The sequence below is a fragment of the Phlebotomus papatasi genome, chromosome 2, assembly GCF_024763615.1.
Source record: "Phlebotomus papatasi isolate M1 chromosome 2, Ppap_2.1, whole genome shotgun sequence".
Taxonomy (NCBI): domain Eukaryota; kingdom Metazoa; phylum Arthropoda; class Insecta; order Diptera; family Psychodidae; genus Phlebotomus; species Phlebotomus papatasi.
Window position 1 is genome coordinate 102,516,107 of NC_077223.1, and position 8,530 is coordinate 102,524,636.

Genomic DNA, 8,530 nt, shown 5'->3' on the forward strand with positions numbered 1-8,530 from the left:
AGGTTAACCCTTTAAGGACGATTGGAACACCGGTGTCCCATAAAGAAAATAATTTTTCCTGACTACCTAAAATTATTTTTTTCTTATGTTTGTACGCAATTTCAAAGTAGAAGGTTGAAGGAATCTAGGATATTTTTTGGAACTCTCCAACTATTTGCTATATAGTAAATATTTAACTTAAAAAATGACACATTTCTAAATTCTCATATTGAAAATGATTTTAATTATTTTTTATACTTCTAATTTTTTTCAAGACAAACCGTTTTGGAAAAAGAAACTACAATACTTATACGTAATATTTTTCATTAGACTGAAAAATATTATTCATTTGTATTGTCAGAAAAATTACTTAAATTTTTGGGCTATTTTTGTCCCTATCGTTCGTAGAGGTAAAAATGCATCGAATCAGAATCATTTGGATTTTCCAAAGTCAGATGTAAGACGTTTCATTGATTTTGTTTATCGGTTAAATTTTTATTGTTGATTTTCGGTCCGTAAAAAGTGTCTCGTCGTTAAAGGGTTAATACCGTTTTATACTGATTCGTACACCACCCAAAACTTGTTCAAAAATCTATAGGAATAACACAAATAAATGATAATGAGGTATAAATCAATCTTTGTTAGGGGTTTCTTACCGTTCTCTGCATAAGATCTTTAGCTATAAGACGGCGGCAGACACAATAAAGGATAATTAAAAAATTATAAAGAAATGCCCTGTAAAAAACTAAATCTCCAAAAATTAGTTCCAAATCAAAATTAAGATAATTTTTTTTATTTACCTAAATTATTTATAAACAAATCATTTTTAGAAATAATGAGTTAATAATGGCAATTTTGTAAATTGAGATCAAATTGTAGAAGGGCTTTAAAAAACTCGAAGTTGCTATCTCTAACTGTTTGGTCTGTGGCGAGTAATTGAATTACATATTGCTCTCACAATAGAATACGAGCAATAAAACTCCAAAAAAAAAAACAATCTTGAATCTCCAAGTCTGGAAAGGGTTCTTCACAGAGATGGAGGTAATTCTATGGCAACAGACCACTTGGCAACAAATATCCTTTTGGCCAAACTTTGGACATTGTGGCCGACTCACTTGCCAAAACTTTCGCCATGCTCAGAAGATAGGCAAGTTTGTATGGATCTTCTGCACAGCTTTTAATTGCCCATTAGCGCCAGGAGATTTCCCAACAGTTCTAACTTTAGAGTCAATGTAGAGATGGCTAAAAGTCGCCCCAATTGACCCAATATGCACTCCAAGAAGCTTAGAAATATCTCTCAAAGAAAAATTGATTGTAAATCTCCTGTGAACAGAGGGAGGCTTTTGTCTTCCTCAGCATTCAAATCCCTCACCATATCGGCTCTGCACCAATATAAAGGAGTTCAATTGATCCTTTGTGGACCACTTGAGCTGTGGAATGGGAACTATTTTTGCCATGGATAGGAAAAGTCGTGCAACTTTTCTTGTTCTTTTATCCGATCAAGTGCATTCGCCTTCGTCTCACATTTATTGCCAATTTCTTAAAAGGTCATGTATGGACACACAACGGATAATAATAAAGCCGATTGTCGTTGAAGGATTCCTCATTTTTAGGAGACACTGGACAAAGTACTCTTCCCACAGATGGACTTGAAATATGGATTTATTCAGAAGGGTGACATTAGCTCTGAAAAATGCGACCGGTTTTAGTGTAAATTTTTTCCTGTTTTCGTACACATTTCACGAGATATCTCCAAAACTACGTAGGTCGCCAATTTGAGGTTTTCGGTTGCCTCTTCGCTATTAAATTGGCTTTTATTTTGTAGAAGTATTTTTTGCTAATTCATTCCATAATTACGGAAAATAGCTAATAAACTCGAAAGTTTTTCCGGCACGCTAGAAACATATGGGAAACATGGGAAATGTCATGCCCCTGGATTTATTGTTCGGGTTTGGGAAGAAAACTTGACTCTGCAGAAATGATTGAATTTGTAGAACAGGTAAAATTGTAAATAAAATAAATAATAATAAAAAAAAATAATTTTAATAATTCAAAACAAGGATACATTGTCCATTTAAACTACAAAAGGGATGAGACGAGACACATACCATTCAGTCGCAATGAAGCCTAAATAAACAGCTGAAAATTGCTATTACTTTTCTCAATTATGTTTATTTAATTTTTTAATTTTATTGAAAAATTGACTGCCAAGTTGAAGATGTTAGCTATTGTATGTATTGGCTAATCATAGAGAATTTGACGAACAAATGTCACACTAATATAGTTTTCATGATCTATCACTTTTAATTCGATTAATTTAACTATACTGCTCGAACTCCACAGAGAGAGCAGTAGGGGGAAGTGGAGCACCTTTGAAAATGGGATTTTTCTGCTATTTTTAAGTGGAATTAAGCCATATCATAATGTAATTTAGCTTCTCAAGCTGTTTGTTCAGCTAAATTATTATATCACGAAAAGGCTCAATTTTATTTAAAAATAGGTAAAAAATCTAAATTTCAAAGGTGCCCCACTTTCCCCTATATACATATAATATCTCGAAGTTTCGACTTTTTTGGCCTCACGCTGTTTGTCCGTCTGTCCGTCCGGTTGTCGTCAGTTTTAGAGGTCAAACGGTTGGAAATAGAGACTTGGTATCATCGGGGAACCCTCCTATAAGTCGAACTTAGGGTCGTTAATACATGCTTACATTCCTCTACAAAACAAGGAATTGCTTGATCTTGAAATTTGCAACCCGACTGCATAGAACTTAATCGATCATGACTCGGTGGAGTACTCAAATTAATCCTCTCGTTCAGTAATAACCTTCCCGATTTGAGAGCTCTCTCCGGTTGAGGTTTTTCCTTTACCGATTCGAAGGTAAATCAGAGAGAACTTACCTAAAAAAACCTAGATTTTCGAATACGTTTGGCTTGGCTTTGTCTCTTCGACGGGTTATTACTGAACGGAGCCAATGTATCTTTCTCAAATATTTTTCAATTTTTTATTTGTTCGAAAGCTTGTGACACGGCTATAGGCCAAACGGTGAGAGATATCGAATTCCGGTCTTTGAAGCGATGGAAGAAATTAGTGGACAGTGTCCTTACAAATATGGGACTGCTATGAGGTTCTGAAGGGAGATAGCGGAGAGTCGCAAAGACTGGAGGAGGTTAGTGCGAGATACACAGTCCCTTAAAGAAACGTTGCAGCCAACTGTGTCAATACCGTAGGTGAGGATGACTTTGTCCTCCGTAGGTGGCTTTGACCCCCTACAATTGGTAAGCTTTTCTTTAATTCTAATGTTTAAGAATGGTCCTTACCGAATAGACATGGTAGATCGGATCGTAATAGACCATCCTTCAATTCTAGAAGTAAAGAAAAGCTTACGAACAATAGGGAGCAAAGTCACCCGCATCTACGATACGTAAATTTCCTCTTTAACTCTTAGCTCCTCACGAATGGCTACCTTCGTCACTAGATCTCGATAAGTAATTTCCTTAACCGCCCGTAGGTACTTTATCTTGGTAGCCTGTACTCGCGTTCTTACTCTTTCGGTCATTACCCAAATCTCATAACCATAGCTAAGACGGCTAAGACTAGGTATGCACACAGCTTTGAAAACCGATAACTTAGCCGACGCGTTTGGCGTTCCTTACTACGCGTCTGCTAAGTTCCCTTATTATTGCAGAAGCCCGACCGATTCGCGTAGAGATTTTAAGCGCTTTGCGTCTATCCTTCTCTCTGATTTACCAAAATTTTACTTTGTGAGGACCAAATTGTGTTACTTGGGATTTAATTACGGGAAGGTGGGTCAGCTTAACTTACCTGAAGTATTTTCCAACACTTATTTGCTAAACATTTAAGAACTGTGTTCAAGTTAACTAAGCCCAGCTGTTTCTTTTATGTAATGTCTATTTTAAAACCCTAAAAAACATTATGTGAAATGTTTTAATTATGATTAATTCATTGTCTAAAAAATTATGTGTTCGAAAGTCTTGTGTGCGTGGAATTGCCCCATTATTCCCTACCAAAAATTATTTTTCTAGACAACACATTCGTCAGTTTCAGAATCGTTTTCATAGAAGTAAAATTAATTATGTTTTTTTTTTTCTTACTAAAAATCACACGAAATCGCTAAATACATTACTGCTTATGAGTAATCTCATCGTAAATTCCATAGGGGAGACTGGGGTAAAAAGTCACAAAACGGATATTTTATTTTTTTACAAGCTACTCGAACGCTTCAAAAATTTCTAATTAGCGCAGTTTTATAGGAAATTTACCGCTCTACAATTTGCAAATAGTACCAGACATTGGGTATTATCATATTTTGATTCGCTTCATTACGGGCTTCCGTAAATTTGAAAAAAATACCTAGAGAACATATTTTCATAGAAAATTTATGCATCTACACCTTTGTAAAACACCGTTTTCTCTACGAGAAAAGTGAGAAAATGAGAAAAGCGCTTTTCAAGCTATTTTAGAAAAAAAAACACACAAAAGACTGCAAATCGTTTGACCAATGCAAACAACAAGCGGCGAGACATGGTAATGACGTTTTTTTCGCCGTGAGACTTCAAAAATTGCTTCGCTTTTTTGTTACTTTTTGCTCTATACCTTTTGTTACTTTTTACCCCAAGTGGCCATTTTTAATAAAAGGATTTCTGGAGAAAAGAACTTTTGTGAAGTTCTAAAATAGATAGTGGATTCGTAATCAAAAAATCCAAATTATTTAAAAAATATTCACCAGTGCATCAATTTTGGAAAAAAAAATAAGTAATAATTGTTATCTTTTGCAAGAAAAATATTTCAGAAATAGGGCTAAAAATTTCGATATTTTTTATTTTCTAAATTCTTTGTTCGAATTGTAAAAAACTTACGACATAGGAGAAGGTCTATGGAGGCTATCTATAGAAAAAATGTTAGCCGCTATATTTTTTACCTTGGAAGATATTGAATTTTGAATTTTTCGATTTGTGACTTTTTGCCCCAGTCTCCCTTACTGTAAATTAATTTAAATGATTAAGAGCTCCTTGAAAGCCAACATCAACATCATCCTGAAACGATCTATGGAGGAAGAGGAATTTACTCACCTTTATAATTTAATCAATTCAGAAGTCCAACCACAAAGCACGTCGAGGAATTCCGCAATAACCGCATTTCCCAGATAAAATTCCCGGAAAATTTTTCAATTCTGTGATTTATGTTGCTGTTTCCTGGTTAAAAGTGAGAATTTCAATTGTGAAATTCTTCTTGGGCTAAAGAGGAAGCAAATGGTGATTATGAGAAAATATTCGAAATTGTGCTAATTCTTCTTTAATTGCCTTCATACGAGTGCGGTGAGTATTTCAAAATTAATTGCAAAGCTATTAGATTCAATAATTTTACGAGGAAGGTGGAAAAAGACTTTCCGCATCAGAATTGCCAACCCTTATGCTCCTGGGGGAAAGGGAACTGGAAAATGGGGTGGTGAATAGAGTGGTTTCCCGCACTTCTCGCCGGATAAAGCGAGAGGGATAAATCTCTGTGCCATGGGCTTGGGTGCTGGGGAATCAACAGGTAATGCGGCATGCGAGGGTGCGAGTCGTTTTGCCGCTCTTTGCGCGCCCCTCTCAACATCAGACCACCCACCCACTCATCCTTCCACGATTGTTTACACATTATATGGCGTTTACATGCGTCCAAACCCCAGGAACTGGTGCTACCACATTCAATACCATCGGATTTCTCCGTGGCAAACATATACGAAAAATCCCTCCGGGGGTTGCCTTCATGAGCTCATTATTTGTGGTTGATTCCCCGGACGTATCGAAGGGAATCAATTGGGATGTTGTCACTTGACATACTCTTTGAAATTATTCCCTAGGCACGCTTTGAAAGGAACTCCCCGTGTGTACTTTGGACGGGTAAATGGAAAATATACATGTCATTAGATAATGATTTACTCAGGATCTCTTAAGGGGTGGATTTTCTTCATTCGCCAAACTATCGTGGTCTTTTCATGCAGTTTCATAGGGCAAAAGTCCCTAGATTCCATAACTAAATAATTAGTTAATTGAGGGAGCAATCAATTAGAGAAAAGACCACTATGTGACTTCTGATATTTGCTCTTTTACGCATTGGTCCTTTGAATGTTTCCTTCAATGATTCATCTAATTCAAAGCATTTCTTTCAGGGATTTGTAATACAATTCTATAAATGGTCTGAATCATGAAGACTCTAGTTGATATTGTGTTTTTTTTTCACCAGAGTCAACCATAAATTATTTTACGTCACCTAGATAATAGCCAAGGAATGAATAAAGCGATCTTCAGACTAAAGATTTAGGCCAGTTCCTGAAGATTTCAAAATCCTTATATAACCAGAAAATTTAATAATTTTTAAGAATTTAATTGATAAAATTGATAATACAATTGATAAAAAAAATAGAAAAAAAAGCCATATGGCTAAGCTGGCTAATCTTTAGGTCTATGAAACCTGGGGTGGAATGATAACTTTTCGATACTATCCAATCGATAGTATCGATAAATCTATATCTCGTATTAAGTGAATGATGATTTTTTACCCATTGGTAGGCTATTTATTGTGACATTCTTGATAAAACATGAGTGCTAATAAATATTTGTATTAGCCGTAAAAAGTACAGTTAGCGTTTAAATTTTTCAAAATCGACAGTCGATACTATCGAAAAGAAGTTATCATGCTACCCCTGTATTACTGTGCCACTTGCAGTTCACTTAAAGTTTTCACTTAATGAGGTGATTACCTTTTGTAAAAAATCTAATATCGTTGAGTTAATAACTACTACCTAGTTCAGTTGTGGGCACTGATAACGCCCCTTCTTTAACATCCCAAGTACCATTTAGAAAAAACCGGCTATCTTACTCTGTACTTGAAAAAGGAATTACTTCAAGATCTGCACAGTGTACGATTATAGAAAGTAAGGAATAATAAATCAGGTATTATTGAAGTGATATGGAATTAAAGTGACTCTGAAATTACCTGCTGATTACTCAGAAATTACCCGTAAAATAAACACCTTCCAGTCGCTTCAATGCAGTAAATTTGTAAATTAATTGGTAAGGTAAAGTGCCCTCGAGTCGACTGGTTCCTCGACTCGACCGGTGGTCAATATTTGACTGTTTGATGGTCAATTTCTATGGAATTGTCACTGATTCGTATTTATTTATGGAATAATTGACCTATTAATGTTAGATCATACGCCAAATATTAGTGCAAATATAAATAAATTGAATAAATAACTCTACCGGTCGACTTGAGGGCACTTTACCTTATACTTTCGCGTTCTTTCGAGAATGTTAAAGCAAAAGGGATGGAAAAGCGACCTAGGCTTTGCGAAATGTTTGAACTCGACACTTAGATACTATACCTCAAAAGTACTTTTGCATTATATACCGTTTATCGGTTCTCAACTAATATGAACATGAACCGATTCATAAATCACTCAAAAATCACCCAAAATAGTTTTAAGACTATTAGAATTGACTTTCGGACGAAAATTACTTATTATTGTAAAGTACCCTCAAGTCGACCGGTTTCTCAATTCGATCGGTAGAGTTATTTATTCAATTTATTTATATTTGCACTAATATTTGGCGTACGATCTAACATTAATAGGTCAATTATTCCATAAATAAATACGAATCAGTGACAATTTTACATAAATTCACTATTAAAACATTCAGATATTGACCACCGGTCGAGTCGAGGAACCGGTCGATTCGAGGACACTTTACCTTATTTCATAACTAATTCATTATCACGGTTCACATCCAAAAGGAAAGATTGGAAATAGCACTCGTAAGTAATAATATGCTCTGATTAAATAAAATAAACAATTTGAGAGAAACATTTTTTTTTATTACTGCTCAAACTCAAAGAGAGAACAGTTATATAATGCACTTTATTAACTTGTGACACGGCTAGAGGCGAAACGGTACGAGATAGCAACTTCAGGTCTTTGACAACCACCCCCATAAGTCAATATTATGTAGGACAGTCTTTTTTCTCTTTCCCCTACATCCCTTCTTCCTCACCAAAACCATCTTTTTAGTTTATTTCAAAATCGGCTCCTTGGTTTTTTTTTATTTTCGAACATGTCTTAGAGGTAGTTAAGCGGTGCAAACTGCAACCCCAAGTAAAGTTTCGTTCTCCAATAGTGTTTTAGACAAAACGTAAATGGAACTCTATTTACCCAAAATGTCGTTAATGTCCGCAGAATTCAAATTCAATTTCGAATTTTCATACTAAATTTTCGAACAAGGTCGGGAAAATGTGTAACGCTCACACTAAAAAACTCACAAAAGAGATTTACGCAGTTATTATGGAGTGATTAAATAATATGTTACTGAAACAATAAACGTCGTTACTTTATGATTTTCAGTTTAACAAAGTGAATACCAGCATATTTTGATACATGATCACTTCGAAATTCGAACATAATGTACTTCAACCACCTAGCGGAATTATCAAGAAGTAAGAATGTAAATAAATTTTTGAATTTTTCATACTCTACTTGTGAATGATAAGATGG